General features: G+C 42.2%; 1 pseudogene; it reads right to left on the reverse strand.

The window, feature by feature from the left end:
* Positions 1–5,960: 5,960 nt before the first annotated feature.
* Positions 5,961–9,267, reverse strand: LOC125101611 (ferritin light chain-like; annotated as a pseudogene).
* Positions 9,268–20,487: the final 11,220 nt, after the last annotated feature.

The following is a 20,487-nucleotide window of genomic DNA, read 5'->3' on the forward strand; positions in this document are numbered from 1 at the left end:
ACGTGGATTAAAGAACTCAAAGGACAGCGAAGTTACAGGCACAGTGCTAATGAATTAATGTACCTATAAGCCATATTTGCCTCAGAAAGGAACCCCAAAGCCTCTTCACTTAGTTATTCGGGGTGTCACCAGTGAGCGCTTCTGTGTTCTGTTTTTCTCTTCAGCCTCTTTCAAGTCCCCTTATCAAGTAGTCTGCCCTCCCTTGGGGAACTCCAGTCTTTCCCACCAAGTAAATCATCGTAATTTGGGGGGTGGGCATATGTATATGAGAAACTGTTCATTGTTTATCTGAAGTTTAAAATGCAATTGGTCATCCTGTATTTTTATATGCTTAATCTGGCCACAATTTCTGGGACCATTAGCAGTAGTAGCCGCACAAATGTTGTAGAACAATGGGAATCAAAAACATGAGAGCGATGTGGTTGATTCAGGGTCACACTTCTACAGGCCTGATTTGCCCTAAAAAGTATAGTCTTTCTCATTGCTTGTCACTTGAGGAAATTTCTCTCTGTCGGTGCTGGTATGTTTGTTCCAAGTGCTGCTTGGCCCTTCCTGGGATGTGAAAACAAATAATACCATTTACAGTTGCTTTTTAAAAAATTAATTAATTAATTAATTTTAGATAGAGAGAGAGAGAGAGCACACAAGCCGAGGGACAGGGAGAGGGAGAAGCAGGCTTCCTGCCGAGCAGGGAGCCTGATGTGGGGCTCAATCCCAGCACCCCAGGATCATGACCTGAGCTGAAGGCAGATGCTTAACTGACTGAGCCACCCAGGCATCAACTATTCACAGTTGGAAAGTAACTTTATTTGTTTCTATAAGATCCAGATTATAAGCACTAATAGAAAGTAAAGGGGTGGGGCTCCTGGTTGCCTCAGCTGGTTGGGCGTCCAATTCTTGGTTTCTGCTCATGCTTCCTGCTCCATGCTCAGTGAGGAGTCTGGTTGAAGATTCTCTCCCGTTGCCTCTCCCCCCTCTCTCTCTCTTTCTCAAATAAATAAATGGATCTTAAAAAAAAAAAAAAGGAGGGACACCTGGGTGGCTCAGTCAGTTAAGCAGCTGTCATCAACTCAGGGTATGAACTAAGGTCCTGGGATAGAGTTTCGCATCCGGCTCCTTGCTCAGCAGGGAGCCTGCTTCTCCCTCTGTCTGTTGCTCCTCCTGCTTGTGCTCTTTCTCTCTGTCTCTCTCTCTCCGACAAATAGATAAATAAATAAAATCTTTAAAAAAAAAATGGAAAGGGGAATTTTTGTTATCATTTGCATAATTTTCAGTCTCAACTTTACTGTCTTAATATTTTTTATTGATGATTAATAATAAATATTGAATCACTTCATTTTAAATTAATTTGATATACTGCTTATACCCTGGTGTAAATTTTCATCTATCATCATTTACCTCAAAGACTTTATTAAAACACTACAAGTTATTCAGTTTTTTGACCAGGTCATAAAATTATAAAAATACCCAAAACACCCTTACTCAAAGTCTTTGTCTATGGTGTAGCTATCTCTTTGTTATGTTTCCATTCACTCTTCATTCACTAACAAATATTTCTAATACATATAATGAAAATGACACTTGTTAGGTACAGTGTGCAGACAGCGTAAAACACCCTCACTGACTCTCAACTTCATACTTTGACAAGGGCATCACAAATGCTTGGTGGTTTATGTTAGTTACTTCTATATAGCCAACTAATCCAAGACTTATTGATTTAAAACAACAGCATTCATATCTCACAGTTTCTGTAAAAATGATTCAAATATTTAGTATTCCCTTTTCTTCCCCTTCTGCCCTGAGCCTTTTAACTATCTCTCCTTTCCCACTACTGCCATCCTGGTTGGAGACAGCTGTTTCTCTCTGCTGGATTCTCACCAGATCCTCCCAGCAGCTCCAGGCTTGGTCACTCTTGCCCCTTAAACACATTTTCTACACAGCAGGAGAGTGATCTTAAAACCAAGCCAGATCATATCACTGCTTTCTCGGACCTGCTCGAAGAAGTTGCGTGCGTTTATAGCTCCTGAATCTGGGCACAGCTTAGCCAGGTCCTTTGTTCTAGAGTCTCAGAGTTGGCCAGGGCTGTAGTCACAACTCAAGGCTTGCATGGGGAAGGAGCCACTCTCAGGCCCTTCATGGGCTTGTTGGCAGATTCAGTGCCTCAAGGGCTGTGGGTAGAGGCCCTTAGTTCCTCACTGGCTGTTGGCTGGAGGCTGGTCTCAGTTTCTTTTCACGTAGGACTGTCCATACCGTAGCTCAGAACATGGAAGCCAGTTTCTATCAGAGCGAACAAGAAAGAGGGCCAGGCGGGCTCCCTGCTAGGCAGGAAACCTGCTTCTCCTCCCATTCCCTCTGCTTGTGTTCCCTCTCTCACTGTGTTTCTCTCTGTCAAATAAATAATATCCTTAAAAAGAAAGAAAGAAAGAACGAATGAACCAACGGCCCAGGGAGGGCAAGCAACAAACTGCAATCTTTTGTAACTTAATCATAAGAGTTACACCCTAACAGTTTTGCTATATTCTCTTTGTTAAAAGGAAACCTTTAAGTCCAGGTGAAATTAATTTTAGGAGCAAAACTGAAGGCATCTTTACTATAATTTCTGGCTTTGTTTTCTAGAAAGTCTGACATCATTGAAGTGACTGCATTGACCAAAGAAGATGGGGGGAATGATTTTTAAGTGAAGGCGGGGGGCAGGAGATATTTCCCAAGTAAAGAAGTTGACAGCCAAGGAAGCTGATGAGCGCTGCTGCCTTCTGGTTGAGTCGGGTGAGGGATCAGAGTTGGTTTTAGCTGGAATTAAAGACAATAAGTGGCTATTTCTTACACATCCATGTAAACTTGTGCGTTGAGAGTCATGGTCACTTCTGAGGTTTGTTAATGTTTCCTCATGGTGAGAGCAGACACATGATGAAGAGGGGACTGACACTAAGGCTTTCAATGAACCAGATGGTTAGTTTATGGATTTACATCTTGGTGTGTCTAATTTAAATTGGTTGTTTGTAGAATTCTGTAAAACCTATTCAATCATGTTAGGTAGAATTAGTTCCAGAACAATCATTGATGTTTGCACAGACTTAATATTCCTTTTCACAATTATTTTCCAATACATGAAATGCTGGAGGGGAAAAGGCCAGAACAAATGAGTTTTTGCTAATTTCACTTTCTATTTTTAGTTATCAGCATATAGTATGTATTGGATTTGGGAGATAAAAATGTTACAAACATTTTTTAGTTTGAGATAAAATCTTTGTAAAACGAATAAAAATAATGATACGTTCCATGCCTCATTCTTAATTCTATTGCTTCTTCCGTTTGCATGAAGGAAGACGCATTAGCAAAAGCATACACTTTAGTGAAAGGATCAAGAATTCATATAATGACTGCCGCCGTTGTATCACCGGAGTTTCAAATGTCCCTACCCACAAAACAGAAAGCTGTTTCAGACAAAAGTATAGTTAAAAAAAAAAAAAAAAGTATTGTACTGGTCTCTTTTGGACAAGAAAGCCACGAAAATAAATGATATACTGTGCTTCAGCTTCGTTCCTTAGTTAATTGCAATACCATGTAAAAATTATGATAATAAACATTGTTGTTCAAGAACAACAACAGGAAGAAATTCGTCTGCCTGGCACCTGGACAGTCAGATCACACGACTCCTTTCTCAAGACCCACCCAAAGCTTCTCATCCAGCTTTGAACAAAGCATAAATGATTTAGATCTCCCGGGGCCGCCTCTCTAACATCAACCCCTCTCTCCTCTCACTCTCCTCAATCCTTTGTTCCGGACCTCACACTTAATTCTGATGAGCCAAGCGCAGTGAAAAACAAACAAATGAAAAAACAAAAAACAAATCTGCTAGAGGTAGTCTCAGTATGCACATTGATTCTTTTCAATAGACACGTTTCCCATTAGCTTTTGCCTGGATCCATTCAGGCTCTGTCTCGCATTGGAGCCTCTGGTTCATTCTGTCAAATGACTGAATAGAATTAAGGACTTAGTGTGGGAAGCAGATTCACACAGCCTTCTCTGCCATTACTCTCCAAGGTGAGTGAAAATGACCTGTTTGGCTCTTCAGCTAATCCTCTGAGGAGAATTAAAAGGTTCATAATGTATCTGTGTGATGAAGTTTAGCAGTAATATCTGTGGGCAAGATAGTTCATGGTATTTAGAGATCAGGCAGTGGGTTGTGAGCTTGCGGCAAATTTATTTGTTATTGAATTCTCTCTCTTTCAGCTCATCCATCCTCATGAACAGACATGTAGTTTTCAAAAAATAGCCTGTCAACAACTTTGGAATCCCCCAGTTACTGAAGTCCTTAGAGAGGAGATACATTTTCTTGATTAAACAATACACTGTCACACTGGGCAGACTTGAAACGGATGGGAAAAAATGGACTTATTAATCATTCTCAATGCTCTTTGGAAAATGCAATTTCTATTTCAGCAAAGCAAATAATTTCTCTTTGGTTAACTAACAAAAGTGGGCTGCAAAGTCTTCTTACCTTTGGGTCATGCCTGAGAACTCAGGTCTGTGAAGATTCCACAGGACCCACTTCCTTCTCCCAGTTGTCTGTGCGTGGTGGGTAGGGCTGGGGCCAAGCTAAGGTCACTTTTCCTGAACGCTCTATGTTATGACTCCCTAGAGCTCTCCCAGAGCACATCCTGCCTCCTGGGCTTCAAGTTCCCTAAAGAAAATATAAAATAATGTGTAAACCACAGAAATATATATTAATGAGATGATGAAAATGGACACCAGATGGTACATTAAAAGCTTTTGTTGTTTCCTCCAGAGATTCACAGAAATGCCTATCAGGCCCCTACAGGGTGCTTAGCGCTTGGTTAGGAAGAACAAGCCACTTACTGGGCATTCAGTAATGACATAGATACAACAATGAATAATGTGAGTCAAATATAACATGATAGAAGACAAAATCGGACATCACAGGAACAAAAAGGATGGCAATTAAGAGACATGAGATAATCAGCAAAACCTTTAATAGTCTTCAATGATGAGAATGATTTGCCTAGCAGCCAAAGCCTTCATTGTTCTCCTTATGGAGCTTGCTGGATCACTTCCCTAGCTGTTTTTTGTCAGCTGACATTCAGTGCCCTTGGAGATGTGACCATTTCAGCTAGAGCAGGCTCCTTCTACAGACACCTAGGTCTTCCTGAGTTCTTTTATTTACCTGGGCACTCCAGAAATTTGCAGTGTATGGTCAGGCTTATGAACCATCCAGTCTCATGTTTGCCTTCAAATCTAGACTCAGGTTTCTTTGAAAGCAACATGATCTTTCTTACCAACACTCTGCTTGCAGTCTGGAAAGGACTGATTGCCCCTGGACTCATCAGTGAGCTCTGCCCAAGCATCTCAGGATGGGGGCAGAAGGGCATTCTCCCAATCCCCAGCACTCCTAGTAAACCACTACTCTGCTTGCTCCTGCAAAAGCCTTTCTCTGAGTGGTTGGCCCTTTCAGCTCTCTCTTCTTCACAGCTGTCATAGCTCGTCGCTCTCCACTCAGTAACGGCTGCGTCTCACTGCCCCTCTCTTTCTCTTTCTTTTCTCTTTTTTTGTCTTTTTTCCCTTTTGTTTTCTTTTCTTTTCTTTCCTTCCTTCCCTCCCTTCCTTTCCTTTCCTTCCCTCTATCCTTCCTTCCTCCCTTCCACCTTCCCTCCCTCTCTCTCTTTCTTTCTTGCTTGCTTATTTGCTTTCTTCTCTCTCCCTCCCTCCTTCTCTCCTGCCTTCTCTCTTCCTTCCTTCCTTCCTTCCTTCCTTCCTTCCTCCCTTCCTTCCTTTCCTTCCTCCCTCCCTTCCTTCCTTCCTTCCTTCCTTTTTCAAAAAGCTTTATTGTTTCCATTTGTTTCAAGGCTTGGGAGAGGGTTCTCTGGTGGTTAAAAGATGCCTGGTGGCTGCAGGGAAGGCTCACCCACAAACCTGGCACCAGGGGGATTCCAGAGAGGCCCCTAAAGGCTGCTGGGCTTCAGAGGCTCCCAGTCATGCTTGGGTGAGCCTTCAGAAGAGAGATACTTGCCCAGGCCAGCCTGGGAGCCAGCCAGCCTGTGGAGGTTAGTCAGGTGGTCGCTCATCTCCTTAGTAAGTTTCACCTTCTCATCCAGGAAGTGCTTCTCCAGGAAGTCACAGTGCTGGGGATCTTCGCAGGCAGAACCCAGGGCATGCAGATCCAAAAGGGCCTGGTTCAGGTTATTCTCCAGAACCAGGCGGTTTCTGTGGCATCCAGGGTCTTACCCACTCATCCTGGGACAGCCTCTGCACATCCTGGAAGAGGGTATGGCTGCTGCACTGGTTTTGCTTCTTCAAGAGAAGCTCAGTACCCTCACAATTCTCAGCCAACAGGTGGAAGAAGTGGCCCACAGCCTCCAGAGACACATCCTCGCTGCAGAAATAGACGCCCAGAGAGAGGTAGGTTCAGGAGGCCCGCAGATGCCTGCTGACCAGGCAGCTGATCGCTCCTTCACCTGGGTGGAATAATACTGCCGAATCCGGGAGCTCGTGGTTGATTGGCAATTAGGAGCTAAGCCTGGAGTAAGGTGTTGGCTGGTCTCAGAGGCAGAGGGTGGCAAAGAATATGGCTCTGAAGGTTGTGACTGGAAAAAGGTTGGAGGGTTGTCAGAGGCTGAAAGAAGCACATCCCTGGGTCTGTTCAGTCCACACACTGTTGAAACAAGAGACAGATCTGTGGGACCTCTGGGTGCACTGGCTCACTATCTCCCTCTTCAGCTCAAACCCTACTATTACTGAAGGAGCCTAGGCTTTGGAATCAAAGAGAACTGGGTTTGAAACAGCCTGACCTACTACCAGTTGTGTGACCAGAGGCAAGTGGCCTAACTTTCTGACCCCTAGTTTGTCACACGTAACACACAGTAATGGTGCTTTCTTGAAGTCTTGTGAGACTCTGCATGTAAATTGCACACCCCAATGAGAAACTCACAGAAAAGGATAAGCGTTGCTTCAAATGATTGCTATGACGTGGAGAGCATAGCCAACACCCTCTCTCCTCAGTTCTCCCATCTCTGCTGCTCCATCAAGCTCCCCAGCACGTAGTCCCTTTCAGCTTTGGACTACCTCACAGCATTCAGAACAGCTCCTCTAGCAAAATCTTAAAGATCTACATTTTTTCCATTACATTTTCCTATTATTCTAGCCCTCTTCCTTTTAGGCTCATGTTGTACCTCTTCTCCAATTTTTTTTTTGATCCTCCGTTCCTCCTTGCTCTCCTTCATCTCTTTTCCCGTCTCAAAACATAGACGTCACGATGTCATTGATAGCGTTCTTTGACAACTTTCTTGCTTCCACATCTTTCTAGCAAAATTCCACTGCTACACCAAACCAGGGGGTTGCCTCTCCTGTTTTTATACCCAGTCTCTAGAGAGCTATTAGGAAAACAAGATTAAACTTTGGTGAGCATCTGTAAGTATACACTCTCCAACTAGCTCTGGTAAGTTTCTTCTACACTCTTCACATTTTGACCTAGGACATTCTCTTTGAGTTTCCTACACATCAACTTTCTGAAAGCTGAAATTCTAGCCATAAGCATCATGGGAGGAACTTCCCTAACTGTCTGCTAATCCCTTCTCTCAATCCTTCCCCATGTCCTCCTCCTATAATTACAAAGATCTACATGTTAGAAGGCTCTGTACCTCATCTTTTCCTATTTTTTTAAGGACATCATTCTCTTCATTATCTCTGCTCTCTTCGGTTGCATTACCTTTCCTCTACCTACTTAATCTGTCTCTCAAAATATAAATGTGTTCAGTATCTTCTCTTCTTCATATGCTTCCCTTTCTCCAGACACTACTGATTCTCAGTTTGAAACATTCCTCTTGGTGTTCACTGTTATAAATCTCCAAGCTCTCCTTCTTCCTCCTCGCTCCCTCCACCCTCCCCCTTCATCTCTGGTCCTCTCTTAAACACATGAACATTTCCTAGGGTTCCACCCTCAACCCTTCTCTATTGTCATTCTGGATCCTCTCGCATGGAGGTGATAGTCACCACATTTAGCACCTGGCATGGGTGGGCACTGACAAATCAGGACAGATTCTGGCCATACGTGTCTGACAGAGCTGTGCTAGAGCATAACAGCTGAGCACTAGCCCTGACTCCATGGCACCCACAGTCACCAGGGTCCCAGATCTGTACCATCAGCCAAACCACTTTCATAAATGAAAGTGGATGCATTCCCTGGGATGTAGCACAGGCACCATAAATTAAACATTTGCTAAACTGAGCTTTTCCTTTCCTCTTTTCTCCAAACGTTTCCTCTCCTGCACTGTACTTCTAGGGAGCCAGAGAGGGTAACAGCACCTTATTCTGTCTTGAGTAAAACTGTTTCACCACTGTGATCTTGGCATTTTCTACCTCGGCTGCAGTGAGAAGAACACAAATCTTAGACTGTGAACTTCCGTGCTAAAATCCTATGACTTCGTACTGCTTTTAGGATAAAATTTACACTCCTTAGGGCATACAAGGCTCTTCAGGATGTGGGTTCTGCCTGTCTCTTTAACCTGGCTGACTTCTCAGCACTTCTCTCACCATCCTTAACCCTTTGTGCCCTCCACTCCGTACTAGATGGAACCCCAAATATCAGCCCCCAAAGGCTGTGGTAGTTTTTGCCTTGATCCTTTCCACAGCATCTCTTGGCTACCTGGGCCATCATTATCACCACTAACTTGCCCTGATCTATTTGTTAAAACAGTTCCTGCTTCCTTTTAAAAACCTAGCGCTACCCCCCAAAAAAGACAAAACAACCCCTAGTCAGAGAGATGTTATGTCTTGTTTTGTTGTTGTTTTTAAAGATTTTATTTATTTATTTGACAGACGGAGATCACTAGTTGGCAGAGAGGCAGGCAGAGAGAGAGGGGGAAGCAGGCTCTCTGCTGGGCAGAGAACCTGATGCGGGGCGGGATCCCAGGACCCTAGGATCATGACCTGAGCCAAAGGCAGAGGCTTAACCCACTGAGTCACCCAGGTGCCACAGATGTTGTGTCTTTTAGGAAGACTTCTTGAGCTCCCCACTGTCCAGTTGAGGTTAAACTCGGTCCTCCTGCTCTCATTATGCCTCCTGGTTACCTCTTCCATTTCACTGATCAGAAACTACCGCATCTCTCTACCTACCTGTCTAGCTCTTCCTTGCAATGGGAAGTCTTTGAAAGCAGTCAGATCATCGGCTGGGGCACAGAAAGAGCTCAAGAGTTTATGGATTGAGGAGCTGATGGCACCAAGCAGGAAGAGCGTCAATGAACACCAACACATTGTGTCTGTTCATTGTTGGTATATAGGTTTGCTTATCATTTGAAAAGGCTTGAAATTAGTGAAGCAGATAATACTGCCTGGTCTTTGTTCGGCGTTTGGAGAAACTATCAAGACACACGAAGCATCCCTCAGGAGTTTCTGAGAATCTAACATTGATGAGAGGGCTCTGTGAGCACCTGCTGCCACCCTGTAGGCACAGTGATTGCCTAATGAATCTTGACTTACTCTACCTCTCTCGGTGCTTTGCCAAAACAGACCCATAACACTTTAGGTTAGTTTTGTTTGCCACCATCCTCCTTTTTAGATTTTTCTTTCATAGAGTAAAAATAGACATGCCAAATGGACACATGTAACATTCTCAAATCACCTTGTTTTGTATTTTGGGTGCTCTCCCAAATCCTGCCTCTATTTTAATCATTTCAGTAAAACTACATAATTTATCTTTTAATGTTTCTCTGTTGCCCTGTAATTTTGTGACATCAAACTGTATTCCAGACACAAATTATGATTTAGCTTGTGTTGTTCTGGATCTTGTATAGCTTCCAGCCATTTGATTTAAAAATTTGGGAGAGAAGTGTTGCACTTACTAGGAGTTAAGTGACTGTGTCTGGTGGAAAATGCAAATCTGTAAACGGTGAAGGAAGAGGTCACCTTTAGTTATTGGAGCATACAAAGTAGTTGAGAGCAGATTAACTGCACAGTAGTAAAGGACTCTTTCTTTAGAACCAACTTCTAAATTATTGTCCAAATTTTGGTTAAAACATTCCCTCACTTGCCCTTCCCATTCACATTCCCTACTGCCTCCCAAAGGAGATTAGCAAAAAGTGGACAAAATTAATTTCTCAAATTCTTTTTTAAAAAAGATTTTATTTTTTTGGGACGCCTGGGTGGCTCAGTGGGTTAAAGCCTCTGCCTTTGGCTCAGGTCATGATCTCAGGGTCCTGGGATCGAGTCCCACATGGGGCTCTCTGCTCAGTGGGGAGCCTGCTTCCTCCTCTCTGCCTGCCTCTCTGCCTACTTGTGATCTCTGTCTGTCAAATAAATAAATAAATAAAATCTTAAAAAATATATTTTATTTATTTATTTGACAGACAGAGATCACAAGTAGGCAGAGAGGCAGGCAGAGAGAGGGAAGAAGCCTGCTCTCCGCTGAGTAGAGAGCCCGATGTGGGACTCAATCCCAGGACCCTGAGATCACGACCTGAGCCAAAGGTAGAGGCCTAAATCACTGAGCCACCCAGGTGCCCAATTTCTCAAATTCTTAAGAAGAGAAAAGGTCAGGCCTATTATATTAGAGCATTTTATCCTTCTTGTGCCAATGCTGTTGATGATAATTTGAATTTTGCTTATGATTTGCTAAATATAAAGTAACTCCTTCCATCGTGTGACCCTTGCTGGGGCTTCCTCATCTTTTTTTTTTTTTTTTTTTTTGAGATTTTAGTTTTTTTATTTTTTCAGCATAACAGTATTCATTATTTTTGCACCACACCCACTGCTCCATGCAATCCGTGCCCTCTACAATACCCACCACCTGGTGCCCCCAACCTCCCACCCCCCACCCCTTCAAAATTCTCAGATCGTTTTTCAGAGTCCATAGTCTCTCATGGTTCACCTCCCCTTCCAATTTCTCTCAACTCCCTTCTCCTCTCCATCTCCCCTTGTCCTCCATGTTATTTGTTATGCTCCACAAATAAGTGAAACCATATGATAATTGACTCTCTCTGCTTGACTTATTTCACTCAGCATAATCTCTTCCAGTCCCGTCCATGTTGCTACAAAACTTGGGTATTCATCCTTTCTTTTTTCTTTCTTTTTCTTTTTTTTTTTTTTTTTTTTTACAGCTTTATAAACATATATTTTTATCCCCAGGGGTACAGGTCTGCGAATCTCCAGGTTTACACACTTCACAGCACTCACCATAGCACATACCCTCCCCAATATCCATAACCCCATCCCCCTCTCCCAACCCCCTCCCCCCATCAACCCTTAGTTTGTTTTGTGAGATTGAGTCACTTATGGTTTGTCTCCCTCCCAATCCCATCTTGTTTCATTTACTCTTCTCCTACCCCCTCAACCCCCCATGTTGCATCTCCTCTCCCTCATATCAGGGAGATCATATGATAGTTGTCTTTCTCCGATTGGCTTATTTCGCTAAGCATGATACCCTCTAGTTCCATCCACGTCGTCGCAAATGGCAAGATTTCATTTCTTTTGATGGCTGCATAGTATTCCATTGTGTATATATACCACATCTTCTTTATCCATTCGTCTGTAGATGGACATCTAGGTTCTTTCCATAGTTTGGCTATTGTAGACATTGCTGCTATAAACATTCGGGTGCATGTGCCCCTTCGGATCACTACGTTTGTATCTTTAGGGTAAATACCCAGCAGTGCAATTGCTGGGTCACAGGGTAGTTCTATTTTCAACATTTTGAGGAACCTCCATGCTGTTTTCCAGAGTGGTTGCACCAGCTTGCATTCCCACCAACAGTGTAGGAGGGTTCCCCTTTCTCCGCATCCTCGCCAGCATCTGTCATTTCCTGACTTGTTAATTTTAGCCATTCTGACTGGTGTGAGGTGATATCTCATGGTGGTTTTGATTTGTATTTCCCTGATGCCGAGTGATATGGAGCACTTTTTCATGTGTCTGTTGGCCATCTGGATGTCTTCTTTGCAGAAATGTCTGTTCATGTCCTCTGCCCATTTCTTGATTGGATTATTTGTTCTTTGGGTGTTGAGTTTGCTAAGTTCTTTATAGATTTTGGACACTAGCCCTTTATCTGATATGTCATTTGCAAATATCTTCTCCCATTCTGTCAGTTGTCTTTTGGTTTTGTTAACTGTTTCCTTTGCTGTGCAAAAGCTTTTGATCTTGATAAAATCCCAAAAGTTCATTTTTGCCCTTGCTTCCCTTGCCTTTGGTGATGTTCCTAGGAAGATGTTGCTGCGGCTGACGTCGAAGAGGTTGCTGCCTGTGTTCTCCTCGAGGATTTTGATGGATTCCTTTCTCATATTGAGATCCTTCATCCATTTTGAGTCTATTTTCGTGTGTGGTGTAAGGAAATGATCCAATTTCATTTTTCTGCATGTGGCTGTCCAATTTTCCCAACACCATTTATTGAAGAGGCTGTCTTTGTTCCATTGGACATTCTTTCCTGCTTTGTCGAAGATGAGTTGACCATAGAGTTGAGGGTCCATTTCTGGGCTCTCTATTCTGTTCCATTGATCTATGTGTCTGTTTTTGTGCCAGTACCATGCTGTCTTGATGATGACAGCTTTGTAATAGAGCTTGAAGTCCGGAATTGTGATGCCACCAACTTTGGCTTTCTTTTTCAATATTCCTTTGGCTATTCGAGGTCTTTTCTGGTTCCATATAAATTTTAGGATTATTTGTTCCATTTCTTTGAAAAAAATGGATGGTACTTTGATAGGAATTGCATTAAATGTGTAGATTGCTTTAGGTAGCATAGACATTTTCACAATATTTATTCTTCCAATCCAGGAGCATGGAACATTTTTCCATTTCTTTGTGTCTTCCTCAATTTCTTTCATGAGTACTTTATAGTTTTCTGAGTATAGATTCTTAGTCTCTTTGGTTAGGTTTATTCCTAGGTATCTTATAGTTTTGGGTGCAATTGTAAATGGGATGGCCTCCTTAATTTCTCTTTCTTCTGTCTTGTTGTTGGTGTAGAGAAATGCAACTGATTTCTGTGCATTGATTTTATATCCTGACACTTTACTGAATTCCTGTACAAGTTCTAGCAGTTTTGGAGTGGAGTCTTTTGGGTTTTCCACATAGAGTATCATATCATCTGCAAAGAGTGATAGTTTGACTTCTTCTTTGCCAATTTGGATGCCTTTAATTTCCTTTTGTTGTCTGATTGCTGAGGCTAGGACTTCTAGTACTATGTTGAATAGCAGTGGTGATAACGGACATCCCTGCCATGTTCCTGACCTTAGCGGAAAAGCTTTCAGTTTTTCTCCATTGAGAATGATATTTGCGGTGGGTTTTTCATAGATGGCTTTGATAATATTGAGGTATGTGCCGTCTATCCCTACACGTTGAAGAGTTTTGATCAGGAAGGGATGCTGTACTTTGTCAAATGCTTTTTCAGCATCTATGGAGAGTATCATATGGTTCTTGTTCTTTCTTTTATTAATGTGTTGTATCACATTGATTGATTTGCGGATGTTGAACCAACCTTGCAGCCCTGGAATAAATCCCACTTGGTCGTGGTGAATAATCCTTTTAATGTACTGTTGAATCCTATTGGCTAGTATTTTGGCGAGAATTTTGCATCTGTGTTCATCAAGGATATTGGTCTGTAGTTCTCTTTTTCGATGGGATCCTTGTCTGGTTTTGGGATCAAGGTGATGCTGGCCTCATAAAATGAGTTTGGAAGTTTTCCTTCTATTTCTATTTTTTGGAACAGTTTCAGGAGAATAGGAATTAGTTCTTCTTTAAGTGTTTGGTAGAATTCCCCCGGGAAGCCGTCTGGCCCTGAGCTTTTGTTTGTTTGGAGATTTTTGATGACTGTTTCAATCTCCTTACTGGTTATGGGTCTGTTGAGGCTTTCTATTTCTTCCTGGTGGGGCTTCCTCATCTTATTGTCTATCTCAGCCCATTCTCCGTATCTTTCCTTCCAAGGCTAACCACCACTGGGCCTTGTGCTATGTTGTGAATGTCCAAATGGCAAGCCTGGTGTTTATTAATTCCACATCAGCATTAGGGAATGTAAGGGGATTATCGTTTATTGATCACACATGATGTGCTAGAACAGTGCTGGATGTTCTCAGATGCTATCTCATTTAATTCTCACCATATTTCTAGTGACGAAGAGATTATTCTCATCCTGTTATATAAGTACATTGGGGTTCAGAGAGCTTAAGCAATTTGGTTTGACCAACAGAGCGCAGAATGTAGGGAATCCAATTATGGTTGATTCTGAAAGCTCATTATCGTTCTTTTATACAGGCTACATCCTGCTATGACTAGGGAATATCATAGATTTAGCATTTAATTTCCCTATTATGAAGTTTTTCTCTTAAAAATTTCATTGTGGTTCCTAATGAATTCTCCATGCCCCTTATAAGGTCTTCCGAGGATACTGTGTGCACACATACACATATGTGGGTATGTGCTGGAAATTAGAGATAGTTCTGTTGATATTTAGCCAATAGCATTTATACCGAGAATTCTTCCCTTTTCTTTACTTCCCAATTTGAGAGTTTTATAAAATGGTCTATAACTTACAAAATGAAGATGTGGATCAGCAAATGGTTTGCACAAACTTTGGAGTAGTTGACACAGTCCAAATTCCTTTGCTCTTCATCATCTGTCCTCCATCCTCATCTGTCCTCTTCTGTCCTTCATCTGTCCTCATTGCCTTCTGACCTCATTTTCGTCTACTTGCATTGTGTTCCCTTGTGACTTGGTCTCAGTTGATATCAATTCGTAGCAGCCTACTCCAACCCTTTCTTCCCTTCTCTTTTCTGGGTTGGTTTGTATCTTTTTCAATTAACACTTTCTCTGTCTACTCTCATCTTTGATTTCTTCTTCATCAGAACCACCTCGTTGAAACAATGAGAGAAAGGGTAAGTGATTGTTAGCAGTATTTCTACAACTAAATTAAAAGAGTAAGGATATTGGTTTATGATTTTTTTTCTTTTTAAAACTTATCCTCAGTAGTTGGACAATGCTGGTATATGGTGAGCCCTCAACAAATATTTCCAGGTTGTTTTGTTGGTCAGGGCTGCGTCTGAGGTGATACAAACATGAAGGCTACACAAAATGGCTATATATATATATATATACTTTTTTTTTTTTTGAAAGAGAGGGAGAGGGGTTGAGGAGGAGCAGAGGCAGATGGAAAGAGAGAATCTCCAGCAAACTACGCCTGAGTGCAGAGCCCAGGGAAGGGCTGGATCTCACAACCCTGAGATCATGACCTGAACTAAAATCAAGAGTCAGATGCTTAACAGAATGAGCCACCCACATCCCCCCAAATGGCGTATTTTTTTAAAAAATATTTTATTTATTTATTTGACAGACAGAGATCACAAGTAGGCAGAGAGACAGGCTGAGAGAGAGGAGGAAGCAGGCTCCCCACCGAGCAGAGAGCCCGATGTGGGGCTCAATCCCAAGGCCCTGAGATCATGACCTGAGCCGAAGGCAGAGGCTTAACCCTCTGAGCCACCCATGCGCCTCCAAATGGCGTATTTTAACTCTTGTTAGTTTCCATGTCACACACTTTGAAAGTGAACAACCCAGTGAATGGGGCAAGGCCTACTATCTGCCAGCTACATCTAGAGTAAAAATCTTTAGTGAGGAAAGTCTCCTTAATAAAAGGAATACTTTGGCATTATTTAAGTGCCAAATTAATTAGATGATGTGGTAGAAGTCATCAATAGGGGATCACATTACCCAATCTTCCCAGCCTTGTTGTTCTTCTACGCAATGCTTTGGACTCCTAACACCTGCTTTGTTCCATCAGCCCCAGATCAGTCTTTTCTCCATTTTCACTTGCTGAATTACCTTAAGACCTATGTGTGCTCCCAGAGCAACCCATACTTCTGTTGGCAAAGCACTCACAACAATTTAAATGATGTGTGTGGCTGGGTAATATATCATAACCTCCCTGTGAGGCTATTATACTCTCATTGCTTCAGAGAAACAACGTGGAGAACAGAAAACAAAAGACTCCTTTAACATTTTGGAGGAAGAAGGGCTTCCCCCCATGGCGGAATTTGCTACTGTGCTCACCAAAACCTGTTTCTTTTTCTTCTTGGACACACAGCTAGCTGACACTTTTCAGATTCCCTTGCAGTCAGGTGAGACAATAAGTGTGACCCATGGACAGACCCATGGATTGTTGATAAAAATGATCTCTGCTCTTCCATACCTGGACCCAGAGACCCCCAATCAGTCCCCCATGCTTCATCTTCTCCACAGCTGACTGCATGGAGAGGATGCTAAGGACACAGAGGACAGTGAAGCCACAAAATGGAAGGAAAGTGGGTTTCTGCATCACCATAAGAAAGTTTTCAGGCTAGAGACTTTCAGCAAACTGTTTAGTGACAGAATGAGGATGGGTGGCAGAAAGACCTGATACAGACAGGTTTGTGGAATCTGAGCACAAATATGGAGACCCAGGTTGGTAGCAGAACTCTAGCAGATGAACAGGTATGGAATGAGTCTAGGGTCTCAGAACACATAATTCCTATCCCTACAAGCACAGCTTAGGCACAGAATACAGAACTGCTGGACATAAAAGTCTGCAGAGATGGGTCAGTGGTCACCTCTAAGTGGTGACTGTGTAGGCTGATATAAAGCAGCAGATGGAATGCTGGTTGTCTCACTAGATGCATGTGCTCAGGTAGCCTCAAGTGGCCTCAGGAGACAGTGTCACCTTCCTAATCCAACCTCAGGAACTCCTCAATACTTTCTATAACCCATCTCCAAAATTATATGCAACCCATGAAAAGAGGAGGTCTCTAATGGGCCGAGTTGAAGTTTCTGTTACTCTGAGGGAATGGGAGCTTGAATTGGAAAGTAGGTTGGGTTATTTTTCACCACTGAACATGAGGAGCAAGATTAATTCCCACTCCCTCCTTTGTTTGTCTCTTTCCAGCTCTACTGTGAGCTCTGTGAGGCAGGGTCTGTCCAGTTCACCAGGTTGTCACCAATGCCTGCACACGGTAGGCACTCAATGACCGTTTATGAATGTGTGAACAAATGAATAGTCTGTGAGCAAAAGAGTGCTTCCATTTCTGTCTATCAATGGTGTGTGTGGGAAATAACTTCAGGGCAGCAAGAGCAGAGAACCAAGTTGGGAGAGTCTTCTGTTGGGGATTTTGTCCTTTTCTTCTAAAGGTGGAAAAACTAAATGTTACTGAATCTATTTCCCGAGAGCTGCTGGGTCTTAAAATAATAATTACCAATGGCAGGACACTACCACCTTTGTGAAGACTTATTCATTCATGTGAGGGTTTGAAGCTCAGAAGAAAATAAACAGATGTTCAATGGCAGGCTTCCGCAGTGACATTTATTTTTATAAAACACAGGCTTATACATCTCATATATTGTGTCTTCATAACTTTGATGTCAATCATAATGAGTACAAGCAGGTATCAATAGTGTTTTTATATAAACTAGAAATACTACATTTGTTCATAACTTGAGAGTGGTTATTTTTGATATACAATGACATAAGGTGATTTCAATACTTGGTTTTCATTTTATGTGATAATTATAATCACAATAATAATTATCAACATTGTCACAATGGGGACCATTTGTTGAGTGCTTACTTGGAATATTGGTTGTTTTAAAATTAATTTTGAACCTATGGTTTAATTGGTTTTCAACCAATGCCTAGAGAAGAAGAAGGTGTCCTTCTCCTGTCCCTCTTGAGATCACATCTTGAGAGGCATTATGGGAGCAACAGAAAGTCTCAGAGTGATCTAGAGGAATCAAAGTATTGGAGGCTGGAGTCTCACCTTCCTGAACATAGCCTGGGAGGGTGCCAAGATGAAGAGAAGCTTTGAGTTCAGCATGGTAGAGGGTTGAATTTTGGGCTCCAAAGGATATGTCTACCCAAAACTTCAGAATGTGACCTTATTTGGAATAAAATTCTTTCTGATGTAATTAAGGTAAGGGTCTTGAGATTACATCATCCAGGATTAGGTTGGGCCTTAAATCAAATGATGAGCATCCTTATTAGAGACAGAAAGAGAGAGATGGGGAGAAGAAGGCCTATGAAGAGGAGAGCAGGAATTAGAGTTCTGCAGCTTTAAGCCAAAGAATACCAAGCATTGCCAGTGGCCACTAGAAGCTTTGAGAGAGTCCCGGAACAGAACAGATTCTTCCTTCAATCCCCCAGCAGGAACCTAGCCTGCAACACCTTGATTTCAGATTCCTGGCCTCCAGGGATATGAAAGGATAAATTTCTGTTGTTAAAAGCTACCCAGTTTGTGAGAATTTGTCATGGCAGCTCTGGGAAACTAGTACTAGAGCAGCAATAGCTAGGCATGGGACTGTGGGCAGTCTTCCAGTCACATCTTGCAAATCAGTGCACACACGGACCCCTGAGTGTCCCAGCCCAAAGCGGTGGTTCTCCAGTAGAGAGCTGGAGCAGACAAGAAGAGGCCTGAGGCCAGGATAAGGGAGGATAAGAGTGTGGAGCCCAGTGTGGCAGGTGACTGCCCAGCTGCCAGGAAGACTGAAGACCATCATGGAGGAAATCCTCAGGACCTTGGAAGAAATACATAGTCCAGGAACTTCTCTGCCCACTTCCAGGGTGTGGTATGAGCTGCTTTTGGTTTTTGTTACCCTGGAAGAAGAGAAGAGATGAGAGAGAAAAGAAAGCCTCCTAACTGAATACAGTTGACTTTTGAACAACATGGGTTTAACTGTATAGGTCCACTTATGCATGGATTTTTTTTTCCCAAAAACACTGTACTGTACTGGTAATGTATTTTCTCTTCTTTGTGATTTTCTTAGTATTTTCTTTCCTCTGGCTTACTTCATAGTAAGAATACCATGTTTAGTACATATAACATACAAAATATGTGTTAATTGACTGTTTATGTTATCAGTATGTTAACAGAAGGCTATTATTGGTAGTTAAGTTTTGGGAGAGTCAAAAGTTATATGTAGATTTTCAGGTGTGTGGATATCAGTACCCCCAACACCTGTGTTGTTGTGTTCAAGGGTCAACTGCATTTATCCAAAAGAGATGAAGTGTTTACCTGAAAGACACTATTTTATACTGGAAAGGAAAATTACCTTTAACTGACATGTTTAACTTTTCCCCCTGGTATTTGTCATATAGGAAGCTCAAGCAATAGGTAAGTTACAGAAAACAATTAACTTTTTCTGCACATCTGAGTTGTTTGTTCAAGAGTAGAACACTTCATCTCTGTCTTCTTTGGGATGAAGTCTTCCTCACCAGACCCCTGTGCTTCTCTTGTAAGAGTGTGGTGGTTCCAATCCCACCCCCAGAAGGCTTCCAGATGACTCAGCATAAGATCCTAGCAGGAACCCAGCATAAACTCCAGATGAGACCTTGCCTAATGTGTAGTGTGCTCAACAGGTGTGAGTTCTTTTCTTTTTTTTCCCCCTCCCCAACTTTTTATCATGAAAAGTTTCAAATATGCAAAGTAGTTGAGAATAGTTTAATGAACACTCTCACACTCACCACTGTCTTAGATTCAACAATTGCTGAGGTTTCCTCACTCTCTTCTTATATATGTATGTATGCACATTATACATGCATATTCATAATAGACTTTTTTGAAGTATAATTGGCAAATAATAAACACTTTTTTTATTCTTTTATTTTAAAAGATTTATTTATTTGTTTGAGAGCATGAATAGGGGGTAGGGCAGAGAGAGAGGGAGAGAGAGAGAATCCCAAGCAGACTCCATGCTGAGGGCTGAGTTGATGCTGGGCTCAATCCCACAATCCTGAGATCATGACCTAAGCTCAAATCAAGAGTCAGACACTTGAGGCGTCTGGGTGGCTCAGTCGTTAGATGTCTGCCCTTGGTTCAAGTCATGATCCTGGAGTCCTGGGATCAGGCCTCGCGTCAGGCTCCCTGCTCTGCTGGAAGCCTGCTTCTCCCTCTCCCACTCCCCCTGCTTGTGTTCCCTACTCAGTGTGTTTCTCTCTGTCAAATGAATAAATAAAATCTTAAAAAAAAAAAAAGTGTGAGACTCTTAACTGACTGAGCCACCTCGGTGCCCTTAGGATATATTTTAAGTTTACAATTTGATTAAGTTTTGCAGTATGTACATACCTATGAAACCATCATCACAACTGAGATAACAAACAAGACCATAACCTTCACCTAAAAGTTTCTTTCTGCCTCTTTCTGATATCTCCCTCCCCGACCCTCACATCTCACCATTGATCCCCAGGCAGCCTTTGATCAACTTCTGTCACTGTAGATTAACTTAAATTTTCTAGAATTTCATATTAATGGACTCATGCAATATATACCCCTCACTGCAGGGGCTTCTTTCACTCAGCATAACTATTTTGAGGTTCATTCAGGTTGCCGCATGTAGAATAGTTTATTTCTTCTATTCCTGATGTCCTATTGTATGTAAACCAAAATCCATTTATCCATTCACCTGTTGATGGAAATGTTCATTTTCTCCATCAGATAAAGCCACTAGGAGCATTCGTATTGGATTCTTCATGTGGACATATGC

Source organism: Lutra lutra, chromosome 6 (genome assembly GCF_902655055.1).
Source record: "Lutra lutra chromosome 6, mLutLut1.2, whole genome shotgun sequence".
Lineage (NCBI taxonomy): Eukaryota > Metazoa > Chordata > Mammalia > Carnivora > Mustelidae > Lutra > Lutra lutra.